At 42.8% G+C, this 13,654-nt stretch overlaps 1 long non-coding RNA gene across 1 annotated transcript; it reads right to left on the bottom strand.

The window, feature by feature from the left end:
- Nucleotides 1-1,048: 1,048 nt before the first annotated feature.
- On the bottom strand, nt 1,049-11,017 carry LOC132396711 (uncharacterized). The gene is made up of 3 exons (XR_009513084.1): nt 10,928-11,017; nt 9,076-9,192; nt 1,049-7,100 (listed from the first exon to the last, which is right to left on the bottom strand). It is a non-coding gene; the product is annotated as an uncharacterized LOC132396711 (long non-coding RNA).
- Between the last annotated feature and the right edge of the window lie 2,637 nt (nt 11,018-13,654).

The following is a 13,654-nucleotide window of genomic DNA, read 5'->3' as shown; positions in this document are numbered from 1 at the left end:
AAAGGATAAAAATGATAGTTTTCAAGTTCAAGCTTAATTGCCATTTAACCATATAAGCAGTTAAACAAAACAGCTTTCTTCTGCAGCCAAGGTACAAAACACAGCACCAACAGTCACACAGAGCTCACAGCACATACAGTTTCAATAGTAAAAAAACATTAAAAAATATATATAGCCCAAGTCCCTGTATCATGGCCTGTAGATTGGTGGTGTATAGGATGTTGTCCTGGAGCCACATTTCTGCAAGGACAAGCGTCGCGTGCTAGTGCAGTCGCAGAAGAACACAATCCAGCTTGCCTTCACCGAGCAACCACTGGAGAGCAGCGTGAGTAGGAGGGGCTAATCCTCAACCCTGTATGGATTCCAGTGGTGCCTCTGCTCCCAACCTCACCACCTCCTGCATGGCCTCCACTAGGCAACCCTGTGGCATGAGGGCCTGGTCCGCACAGAAACCGAGACCACGCAGTTCCCCACCATTGGTTTTTCCAATGACCCAACTTGCAGTGTTCTGCATTACCAAAGTCCAACAGGAATCACAAGAAAAATGCCCAAGACCATTATTTGCACCATTTTTTGGACTGACACATTCCTAGAGCAGGCAGCAACACGGTTTGCAACAAGTCCAGATTCACTGCTGTCGAACAACTTGCTAATGGGGTAGACCTGCAGTCCATGATGTTCTTAATATTCAGAGTGCCTTGTGATCATAAAAAAGATGTAAAGGATACACAATTGCACCTTTGTTTTGACCCAGAGAGGTTGCTGCGACTGAACGTACCACCGTCTTACTGGACACTAATCACATGTGGTAAGGTAGATAGGTAAGTAACTTCTTCAATAATCAGCAAAGTATTAGCAGATGTGAGGTGGTCAGAGAATGCTAGAGACACAAGTTAACAGTGTTACTGATGGCTGGGACATTTCAACCAGAGCTGCTCTCTAACAGGATGCAGATGTTGTGGATGGTTTAGCTTAGCCGAAAGACTGTTGCTAGGGTGCAGGTTGGATGTGGTCAAGAAAGAGAGTTTGTGATGAAATTTGTTTTGTAATTTATTTTTTTATTGAAGTTCATCAAACAAACATTTCTATAAGATGTATTTCAGACATTGTACATATACATCACATAATCATATATATCACAAAATCTCCACAAAGTATTTATCTGGGGTATACACTTATAGAAAAGAGTGGAAAGAAAAAAACAAGCAAAAGGAAAGAACTATGTACAAGTAGGGAGTGATTTTTTTTTTACAACAGATTCATTGATTTGTGAGAATAAAATCAGGCCTATCAGGCATTATGTAGTTAAACCATTTTTCCCAGTATGAAAAGCCGGAGGCAGCATGGTAGCGTAGTGGTTAGCAAAACTGTTCACAATGCCAGCAACCTGGGATCATTTCCCACCACTGTCTACAAGCAGTTCTCTCCCTGTGACCGCACGGGTTTCCTCTGGGTGCTCCAGTTTCCTCCCACAGGCCAAAGATGTACCGGTTAGTAGGTTAATTGGTCATTGTAAATTGTCCCGTGATTGGGCTAAGGTTGCTTGGTGGTGCGACTTAAAGGCCTGGAAGGGCCTTTATCTCAATAACTGTATCTCAATAGAATAATTTTTTTTTAAACTGAAGGTCAAGCAGCATACGTAGAGATAAGTGGACTGTCTATTTCCTTCCACACATGCTGTCTGACCCAATGAGTTCCTCCTGAAGCTTGAATTTATCTCCAGATTCCATCATCTGCTGTCTCTGGTGTCAGCTTAAACTGTATTTGAAAGCAATAATATGCTTTTGCGTGGTTAACATTTCTGGAGATGCTTTACAACGATTATCCAGTCAGGTATTTGTACAACAAGCAAGTAAACTAACAAAAGTTGATATGATCCCCCCAACTCTGAAAACTGACAGCTCAAACAATAAGCAATAATTCAAAACAATTCCCAATATTTGTTTCTGAATAATGATATAGATTATTGAAGAAGTTATCTATCTTATTACATGTAATTCTAGTACACTCACGTTCTGGGATTCACCTTCAGGTGAAAACTGAAACCTAAGCATTTTGTATATGAGGTGAAGGTAAATAGCAGTGCTGAAATGGATACCAGCTCTCAAAATGTTATACTGACAGTCAGTGTTCTCACAGCTTAGTCAGCATGCTAGTTTCCTTGACATTGATCATTGTAATGCCCTCACAACATAACCTGCTTTCCAAATACAGATAGCAAATGTGTTCTAAAGCTCATCTATGCTTCATATGTTCCAAACTCTTTGAACCTACACCCTGTGGCCACTGAATATATGCCCGTTGTCTTCTGCTGCTGTAGCCCATCCACTTCAAGTTCTGACGTGTTGTGCATTCAGAAATACTCTTCTGCATACCAGTGTTGCAACACGTGGTTGTTTGTGATATTGTCGCCTTCCTGTCAGCTTGAACCAATCTGGTCATTCTCCCCTAACCTCTCTTATTAACAAAGTGTTTTTGCCCACAAAACTGCTTTATTTATTTTTGTTTTGATTTGTCTTTTGCAACATTTTCTGTGAACTCCAGAGACTGTTATGCATGAAAATCCCAGGTGATCAGTAGTTTCTGAGATATTCAAACCACCCCATCCGGCACCAACAATCATTCCTCAGTCAAAGTCATTTAGATCCCATTCCTTCCCTATTCTGATGGTAGATCTGAACAACAACTGAAACTCTGCACATTTTTACGAATTGAATTGCTGCCACAATTTATAATTTTCCTTAATGAGCAGAGGCATCTATTAAATTGGCCACTGAGGGTATATAAGTACAGTTTATGGTGTATGGGATTTTGTCCTGGATCCATGTTTCTGATTTTGGTCTGAGGTCAGTGCTTGGGCCAAGGTCATTCAGATTTATGTCAATGACTTGGCTTGAGGGGAACCAACTGTCATATTTCAAAATTGCTGAAGATCCAAATCTAGATTAGAGTGAGTAGGGAAGAGGAGGATATAAAAGGATTATGAATAAATTGAGTGGATAAAACATGGCAAATATAACTGGTACACAAATCAGAATGGTTTTAAATGGTGAGGGACTGAGTATTGTTGAATGGAAAATGGTGTTGAGGTAGTACAGCCAGGTCCCACTCCTGCTCCTATTATGGTCTTAAGGTGACTTTATGAGGTAAGACAAAAGGGCAGGTTTTGTAGAAGATTGCTTCCCTCAGCTCTGCAGAGGAAGTAATGAAAAGTACAATGGATGGTAAATGGTAAAAATCCAGACCATGTGATTTGAAAATCTCAATTCTGTCTGGCAAATGGATGAGTGAAGGAATGAAAAACTCAAGCACAGTAATGAAATATCTCAAGATAAGCCTACATTTCTGTAGCTGTGATGAAAAAGTTGTCACTCTATTATTTAGTTTGATTTTCTTGCCAAGTATTTCTTGAATCAATGTTACACAATGTTGAAACTTTCTGGTCTCTTATTTACTCTGGTACTGAAACTGTAAGGGCTCCCCTCAATTCTGGTTTTAAATTTCCTGAAACTCATAACTATAGATTACTGGGTGGTCAATTCACACCTATCTTACTGAAAGCCATCAGACAACCAGGTTACCCAATAAATCAATGTGACAGGATTAAAGAAAGACTCACAGAGGGCAGCAAAAAAAAAATTGTCACAAGCTGAAACATGCTAACCCTGACACCTCCCTATTTCATTAATTATTTTCTACGGAGACTAATTATTTTAAAGCCTTAAGAAAACTGGAAATTAAAAAATAATATCTTCCTATTGACGAAAACTTTCGTAAAGATAATTAAAGGATTTTGAGGAATATGACTTGATTGGCACAAGCATTCTATAGGCATGTATAGCAATTTAAACAAAAATCCAAAATACTATCAAATTCTTTTGGCATGCATTGAAAAGATCTCTAAATTTGCCCTTGGTCCTCTGTGTGTATAATTGATTACACGCTGATTGGATTGGCAGTGATTGATATCACCCACTGTGTTGAAGGCAATGGAATTGAACTCAGGGATATGAGTGAATGGCCAATTGAGAATTACTTCTTTACTCTGTAGTTGTCCTACGGTAGCAAGCTATAGTTTGCAATGTAATTTGGATTCAATGCTCCATGTGCATTGCAAGAATTCAGAGAGGGCACTCATGTCTCACAGGTATCTCCCTGACAGCAACCTGCCAGCAGTGCATGTACGAGAAAGATGCTTCCATCTTACACTGTTCCCCACTGCTCTCCAACGACACCTCTGTGTAGATTCGCTACACTTTTATCCCAGCAGGAGGACTCTTCCATTCCTCCCTTTATTCCAGCATGTTGTCATCCCTTTTCAACAAGACATGTAAGAGTGCTGCTGCTACAGTGTTGTTGTGCCTCTTTAAGTGCTGAACATCAAGGATAGAGCAGTGGGGATATGTGAGGAATTCAATGAGTAATCCATGCTGCTTATGAAAACACATTCACCAATTTCATTGTTTTCTTACAAGTTTTATAAAGATCATGCAGATAATTTTAACGCTGAAAAATCAAGGCAGATGAATTTTCAGGAAGGTATTTCTCAGCTTGCTACGCAAGTAATGTTGTTTTCCTATATGAATTCATTGGATCACTTCCGAAAGTACATCATGTTGCTACATCATGTGATCTAGCATCATGTTGCTACATCATGTGATCTGATTGTTTAACAAATCTGAATGAGGAAGAAATAAATGCAACTACGAGTTCAAGTGATTTACATGTGGATTGAAGGGAGCTCTTGAATGATAATTTTTGTTTTGATGCAAGATTACAAAACCCTGATTTATAAAAAATGTAACAAATTCACCCAGACTCAGTCCTCAGAAACCAGAGTCAAATCTCTTCACCAGGAAACGGAGCAGAGATCACCCGTAGAAACATGCTACCAAAGTAGTTAGATGAATGCTATTACAGCACCAACGATCTGGGTTTAATTCTGCCACTGACTGTAGAAGTTTGTGCATTCTCCCCGTGACTGTATGGGTTTTCTTTGGGTGCTTCAGCTTCCTTCCACATTCCAAAGACATATGGGTTAGTGGGTTAAACAGTCACATCTGTGCAATTAGGCAATACAAGCTTGTTGGGTTGGAAGGGTCTATTAATCCTGATGTCCTCAAGGGCTGTTGAGGCTGTTTTACATCCAGGTCTTGTTTTACACAGTCTCTTTTTTACTGCTTTGTGTAATTTATGTATGGATAATATATAATTTATTTTCTGTGTATTGCCTGATTCTACATGCTTGTAATGCTGTTGCAAACAAAACTTGTGCATATTACAATGAACTCAGTTTGACTTGACTTGAGTTGAAATTTCATATCATGACTTTGGGGGAATTGTTCATTTCTGACTTACAGAAAATTCATTTTATGGAAAATTCTCTGGAACCGAATTCTTACATAAGCCAGGAACCCCGAGTATTTTAGCATCTCAATTCTATCATAGCAAGACTTTACCACTGATTTTGTAAATTGGCTGAATACTTAAGCTTATAGACATCAGTGGAATATTTTCTAAGAAATATTTGGTATGATACCGAACCAACAATATTGAATTCTCCAGCTTTCGAAAAAACTCTGGAAACACAAGAGACTGAAGATGCTGGAATCAGGAGCAACAGACAAGATATTCAGCAGGTCAGGTAATATCTGTAGAAGAAAATGGGCAGTTAAAGTTTTCTGACAAGACCCTCCATCTGGACCAAAACATGTGGGTGATTGTTGGATGGAAGCAGAGTGGAAGGGCTTGAAAATGGGTAATAGATGTTGGGGGGGGAGAGATGAGGGATGGGTGATAAAAATGAGAGGATGGGTGGTTGTTCAGGAGGGTGGGAGAGAGAGAGAGAGAGAGAAAACACAGGAGGTAAGGCTGTGTTCCTGCCATTGAGTTGTAGAGTTTCAGATGGAATATGAGGCGACATTCTTCTATTTTGCATTATATCTCACTCTGGCAAGGGAGAAGTCTGGTGACCAGTAGTGGGAAAGGGAAGGGGATTTGAAATGGCATGCAACTGGGAGTTCATTGTGGACAGTATGTAGATTGCCTGTAAACCGGTCATCTATTCTGTGCTTGGGTCTCATCAATGTAGAGGGCCAGATTGGGAGCCCTAAATGCAGTAGAGAAAGCTGGAGGAGGCACATGTGAATCTTTGTATCACCTAGAATGGTTATTTAGGTGACCGATGGTGATAAGTGAGGACTTATGCGAACCGTTACAAAGAAATGTACCAGTGGTCAAGGATTGGTGAGTTGGGTTGAGAAGATGAGAATGTCTAGGAGAGACTGATCCCTTTGGAAGATAGAAAGGGGTGGGGGAGAAAAGGTCTGGATAGTTGCTGCAATTGGCAGAAATAGAGAATAGGAGAGTCAGAGACGAGGAGTAGGGAAAGTCCATTTTCGTTCTACTCACAGGGAGACACGGTGAAAGTAGGAGTCTGGAAAATGGAAGAACTATGTGAGAACTTCTGTCAGCTCCATTTCATGAAAAAGGGGGACATTTCAAATGTCCTGGAATAGAAGTCCTCACTTTGAGTGCAGTTGTTACGGAGATAGAGAAACTTCAAGAAAGGGATGGCATCCTTACGAGATACTGGGTGAGAAGAGACTCCCACAGCTGTGGGAGTCAGCAGGTTAATAGTATTGTCAATGGACAATTCATCTCCTGAGATGGAGACAGAAATTGCCAGACAAGGGACTGAAGAGCCATAAATTGTCCAAGTGAATTGGAGAGCACAGTGATACAATTGATGAGTTCCACATGGGTGCTGGAAGCAGCACTTATGTAGTATTTAATTTAACAGAGAAAGAGCATGGGACTGCTACAAGAGAAAGTTAGGAATAAGAACAATCCATGTAGCCAACAGAAGGACAGAGATAACTGGGGGCATGCAACTTCAGACTGCTGTCACTGTGACACTGGACAGGTATGTAAAAGGGCTCTTTGTGCATCTCAGCATTCCAACTGTATGGACCCTACAGGTATGTCTAGGTGTTTCTTCTGCCTCTTCCTCTTCATGCCTTGGATTTCCTCAGTTTTTCTTCGTCATGCTCAATTTCCAGAAACCTTTCAATTACCACCAGACCATTTCATGGAGACTCCTAAAAAGTTTAACAAGGAAAGAAAATAACTCAAAGTGTATTTAATTCAAGGGAAGTCTTAAGTAATGATCCAGTGACTAACCTGCAAGTAATCCATGAGAAAGTTCAACAGCACTGGGTGATGGCTTTCCCCTCTCAGTTGCTTTGCACATGTTCAGTCATGCACAATGAAGACAAGTCAAATCAAGCTTATGGACAAATGCACAAGTACAGTGAGGTACAGGCAGAATGAAAAACTTGCTTGCAGCAGTTTGACAGACATGCGGATTCAGGCAATGCGTAGAAGATGGATTACACAAGACAGTGAAGAAAAAGCTTGTGAAAGAAGGTAAAGCACAAAAAGACACAATCCATGATAATCCCTGGTGGTGCCAAAGATGACCTTTTATGTTTTGTTGCTCAAGTTGGGTAAGGTTTAGGCATAGGAAAGTAGCTGTTCTGAAGATGCTGGTGTGAACTTTCAAGCTATGATTTGCCTGCCTGATGGTGGCCACTATGGAGAGGGCATGGCCTGGACGCTGGTGACCTTTGATAGATGGTACCTTCTTGAGGCAGCATCACATGTAGATGGTTCCAGTTGTGGGGAGAAGCAGACTGTGTCCACTACTCCCTGCATCCTCTTGCATTCAGGATGTTGGAATTGCCAGACCAGGCCATGATACAGCCAGTCAGGAGACTTCCAACACTGCATCTGCAGAAGTGTGTTACAGAATTTGGTGACATGTTGCTTCCCCTTAAGCTTCCAAGAAAGTAGAGGCAATTAAGCCCTCTTCATGATTGCATTTACATGCTGGGCCAGGACAATCCATCCAGGAATTTGAAGCTGCTACCCCTCTCCATCTCCAACCACAAATAAGAACTGGAACGCGGTCTCCCAGCTTCCCCTTTCTGAAGTCAATGATTAGTTCCTTAGTTTTATTGACACTGAGTATGAGGTTGTTATTGCGGCACCACATTGAACAAGTTGCATTGTTAGCATCAAAATTATCAGTCATGATAATCAGCTGACTCTGCAAGTTTTTAACATGTGTTAGCTATGCACAGTGATGTACTTTGGACCCGACGTTTCAAATGAAGATTATGTTAAAGTTGGAAGAGCCCCTCTGTTGGTTGGAGTCAACCATGAATGTTACATCCAAGCGGTCTACATCCAGCCAATTTGCAAGCCAGGGCAGTCTGGTTTGTAGCCAGGGCAGTAGGTCTCCTCTCCATGCAACTGATGAATCCATGGGAACGGCAGAGACTGATACAGTTTGGCACCAGTGGCATTGCAGAAGATGCCAGCCAGCACTGAACTCAACGTAGGACTGCCTTAGGGAGTACCGCTCTGGAGTTTTCCTTGGGAATTTAATTCAGAAGCCTGCCTTTCCTATGAGTGGGTAGAGCCACAAGACAGCGGAGGTTTGAGGTTAGATTTTTCCCTCTCCTAGATGAGCTGCCAGCCACAGCTGGCAAGTCCCATCTGCCCAAAGTGACTGGTTTTAAGGAGCCAGTAACATGCCCTTGCCCTTCTCCAATCAGTAGAAATGGTTCTGCTGGGCTAAACCACAGACGAAAGTCAGGAGCTTGACTTGGTAGTCAGGGGCTACTTGAGACGCACACCATTGGGAGCATTTAATAAGTAGTGGGAGCTTATCCCCACTACCCATCCTCCCTGGCTGTTTCAAACTTAAGGAACATTTTAATAATTCTATTAAAGCCGAATCCCTACTTTAAATTCAGTGATGTTGACTGGAAAGCTGTATATTGGCAAACCAATTTCCCTGTTGATACAAGGCAAAACTCAGTTTATGTTTTATCTTACGGCCAAAATACATGCAGGTAGGTTAACTTGTTCAAAGTTCTAAGTTCAAAGTAAAATCTAATATCAAAGTAAAAATACATCACCATATGCAACCATGATATTCCTTTTCTTGTGGGCACTCTCAACAAATCTATAGAATAGTCACTACTATGTAACATAGTGGTCACCAACCTTTTGAAGCCCAAGATCCCCTACCTCAGCCTCAGTGAAAGGCAAGATTGACTCCAAATCGATTAGTTACATGCATGTGCACCGGGGCAGAAAAGACTTGAATTAAAACCCCGCAACCTGGAAGTAGAAATAATGTATGAGCACCAGGGGTCACCATCCCTTTTTAGCACTGCGGACTGGTTTAATATTGACAATATTCTTGCAGACCGGCCGATGGGGGGGTGGGGGGGTTTAAACACGACTGGAATACAACGATACTTGAAGCAGGTTCCTTATGTCCAGTCTATTCTGTAATTTAGTTTACGTGGCTATCAGCACTTACCTGATGTCCTGCTTCCCGCTTGCTCACATTTTTAACGCTGGAAAAAAACTCAGCAGGTTTGTATTTAAGTGCGGGGTGCTTGGACTCAAGGTACCGAAGCAGTTTTGAGGGCTTCATTGCCTCATTAGACAGCCTCCCGCCAGCCTGCCCGCTGCCCAGGTGCGTCTGTTCCTGTACCGGGGCCGCGGCGGTCGCAGTCCGGAGAGAGTGACCGAGCGAGCGAGGGGTGCGACAGGCAGGCGCCTGCCTCCTTTGTAGGATCTATCGGCTGACAAAAGTTTGTTTCAGTAGATCGCAGCGAGGTAGCTGCTCTGCTACTTACGGAACCCTGAGCCCGAATTAGATCGTCTGCAAATATTTTAGCACCGGGTTCCCCACGAACATTCGGTGCATTAAACAGGTTTAGAGGTGTCACCCATCTGTCTGCACTCCAGGTCAGAAGCAAAGGCACTTCTCACCGACCGCACAAAGCGACTGGTTACCCAAGGCCAACCAGTGATCCCTGAAGCGCTTTGGTAATGACCTCGCGTGGGTTCAAGTTCAACAGTGGGCATAACAGGGAATGATGAAAGGTGCAGCTGACTCATATTGTTTCCTCGCGGCCCGGTGGTGGGGACTAGTGCGTGGCAGGGGAGCTACACACACGCGCACTGGGCAGAAAGAACGGAACTAAAACCCCGCAACCTGGAAACAATCTCTCAATAGTATTTGTGTATTTATTTTTCATGACTTTTCGGGATCTACTGGAACAGTCTCAAAGATCGACCAGTTGATCGCGATTGATGGGTTGGTGACCACTAGTGTAACAGGATTAATGAAAGTCCACACAACTCTCGTGTTCAACCAGAGTGTTGAAGACTGTGAAAAAGCAAATATAAATAAATAGCAATAAATAATGAGAACATGAGATGAGGAGTCCTTGAAAGAGAGTCCATTGGTTCAGGAACATCTCCATGATGGGGCAAGTGAAGTTAAGGGAAATTATCCAGTTATCCCCTTTTGTTCAAGAGCCTGATGGTTGAGGAGTAGTAACTGTTCTTGAACCTGGTGGTGCAAATACAGGGGCTCTTATGCCCTGTACCTGATGGCCTGGGTGATGATGATGGACGCTGCTTTCCTATGACGGTGTTTCATGTAGATTTGCTCAACGGTTGGGAGGGCTTTACCTATGATGAACTGGGCAAACCCATTGCTGCTGTCAATTAAAGTTAGGAGAAGTTGGAAAAGCATTAAATGTAAGTTTAAGGGCATGTGTGTGAGAATACTTTACAGCGTTAGAACAAAAATAACTATGTAGCAAAGAATGTGGTTGCTCTCTTGGAAGCTAGTACGGACATAATAAATCAAGAGGCTTCATTCTCTGCCCAAGCTCGCCAGCAAGTTATAATCTCCATGACTACCATTAGATTACTCAGTTGATTGTATGAAGGACATGGAATTATTCAGTTTTATTGCAGATTCATCCAAGTAATCAGGTTATCAGAATTCGCTCCTGAGTACTGTTACGAACCCCGTAACTGGGTCACTTACCAGCAAAGATGGAGACGTCCGTTGAAGTCCGATGATACTAGCCTGAATTAAACTGGCCTCTTTCTCAGCTGCCTTTCTCGACACGCTGCGAGTGGTCGCGCATGCGGGATAGATCTTGGAATCTAGGGGTGGGTCCTCAACACTTACAGGCTGGCTCGTCAGCTCCATGGCCGACCAAATGTCACCACCAGCTAAATCGTTACCCAGAAGGATGTCTACGTCAGTTCTTGGAAATTCTGATCGCACCCCTATTTCAACTGGTCCAGATATCAGCTAACAATTTATAATGATCCTACGCAAAGGCACGGCTTCTGTCCCTTTTCCTATGCCTTTCAAAGCTACCTCTCCAGTCTCAGGACCAAAATCTAGTAACGTACTGTGAATCAATGACAGCTCAGCTCCCGTGTCTCTCCAGATCCACACTGGAACTGATGTGCCTCCCTCTTTCACAGACACGGTTCCTTCTGAAATAAATTTCTCAGGCTCCTCTTGTATTCTGTCTACCTGGGGCTTTCTCGTCAATTTACTGATCACCACAATACACCCTGTAGGGACTGCTGCTCTCCCTTTTCCTACCTCCTTCCTTGGAGCAAAGCACTTAGATGCAATATGACCCACCTTTCCACAATTAAAACAGGTCAAGCCAGGACCTCCCCTGCCACCTTGCCTTTCCTCCTCCTTAATTTTACCGCTAGCTCCCCGCGGGATCTCTGCCTCAGCCAGCGGGGTTTCTCTACCGTTCCTACGGTCTTTCTGGTAACTTTTATTTGAGGAAAACTTTGTCTTGTGGGTTTGGGCATATTCATCAACGAACCTAGCAAATTCAGATATGAACTTATTCGGCTTCTCATTCAAATACATCCGGGTATCATCCGAAACACAACCTTTAAATTCCTCAATCAGAATTAACTCCCTGAGACGCCAAAAATCTTCTTCCACCATTTCTGCTGCACACCAACGATCCAAGAGCACACCCTTCTCATAGGCAAACTCTGCATACATCTGATTCCACCCTTTCTTTAAATTTCTGAACTTTTGTCTATAGGCCTCAGGTACCAATTTGTAGGTCTGAAGAATGGCCTGCTTTACTTCCTCATAATTCTCAGACTCCTCCTCGTCCACAGACAATGCCGCATATGCACGTTGTGCTTTCCCTTTTAACACACTTTGTAACAACGCCACCCACTGATCTCTGGGCCACTTCTGACTCACTGCCACCTTTTCAAAATGCAAGAAATAACTATCAACATCCGTCTCCTCAAACGGAGGTACTAACCTAAACTCCCTACTAACATTAAACCGCTCCTCTCGGTCTGACCCTTGAGCTCTTCGCTCTTGCCTTAGCTTCTCCATGTCCAAGTCATGTTGCCTCTGTTTCTCCTTCTCCTCATACTCCCTCTCCTTCTCGGCTCTCTTCTTCTCTTTTTCAGCTGCTTCCAGCTGTTTTAACTTAATTTCATGCTCCCTCTGCTTCTCAGCTCTTTCCTTCTCCCTTTTCACCTCTAACTCCTTTAGCTGGAGCTCATGCTTCCGTTGCTTTTCGGTTCTTTCTTTTTCCTTTTCAGCTGCTTCCAGCTGCTTTAACTTAATTTCATGTTCCAACCTTAATTTGAACTCTAACTGAGCCGTCCCACTAGCTGGTGCCTTTTCAGGGATATTTTCCAATACCTCAGCCAAAAACACATTCTTCACAATATAATACTGATCCGCACCTCCCACTTTTTCATCGACAATCTCACCTCTGCAAGATTTAGTCCTTTCGCAATATTTATCAAGTCCGACTTTGTGGCCACCTCTAGTGCCTCCAGAGTTGGGTTTTCTATAAATTCGTCTATGTCCATCTTTGTTGGTTTTCCGTCTGGTTGCCCGTGCAACCAGATCTAAGTTTGGACTTAAAAGCCCGATTTACTGGCCCTCCAATTTGGTATCAAATCTCGAGACGAGGCCCCACGTTGTTATGAAACCCGTAACTGGGTCACTTACCAGCAAAGATAGAGGTCTGTTGAAGTCTGGTGATACAATTTTTAACAGTATTTATTAGTAAAAATACACAAAAATAATATCAATGCAAATATACAGATAATATACATCGTCAATACTAAATCTAAAAGTGCGGGTATAATATTAATCCATAAGAAATGAGCTCTATCTTTGTCTAAGGGATAATGTATTGTCCGATGGAAATATGAAGTTCACTCAGTTCATGCAGGCTGCAGCCTTTGGGGACCACTGGGTTGCAATGGTGGGAGAGAGAGAGAGATTTGGAGAAAAACTTGCCGATTTTCCTTTTATGATTTCGATCCGTCGGAGTCCCATTGGTGTGGCCGTTCACTTGTGGCCTCTCCTTTAGCTAAACCATTCTTCCGTGGTGAGCTCGCCACCCAGGCAAGGGAGGACACACATGAGCTCTCACCGGCTTTTGCTATAAAACGCTGTCACTGGATTTCTAGCGTTTCTCCTGGTGCGTCTGAGGGGTGTTCCCCAGACCCCTCTTTTATCCTCACTCACGGGGTCTCAGATGTCAATCAGGTTGGGATGATGCAATCCCTCAACCAGACCACTCTGTTTGTCCCCTGAGGGCTTCAATGAATAGTACAGTACTCAATACACAATTCCGTCTCCAAGAGACAATGGCCGTTATCAGCGGTTCCGTTTTGCTGAGGTCAGAACACATTCCAAACCTTGCGTATTCTAGATGTCTCTCTCTCATTTCCTGGGTCCCAGACC

The sequence above is a fragment of the Hypanus sabinus genome, chromosome 7 (genome assembly GCF_030144855.1).
Source record: "Hypanus sabinus isolate sHypSab1 chromosome 7, sHypSab1.hap1, whole genome shotgun sequence".
Lineage (NCBI taxonomy): Eukaryota > Metazoa > Chordata > Chondrichthyes > Myliobatiformes > Dasyatidae > Hypanus > Hypanus sabinus.
Note: the sequence above shows the minus strand (reverse complement) of the source record. Positions and strands in the feature narration are given on the sequence as shown.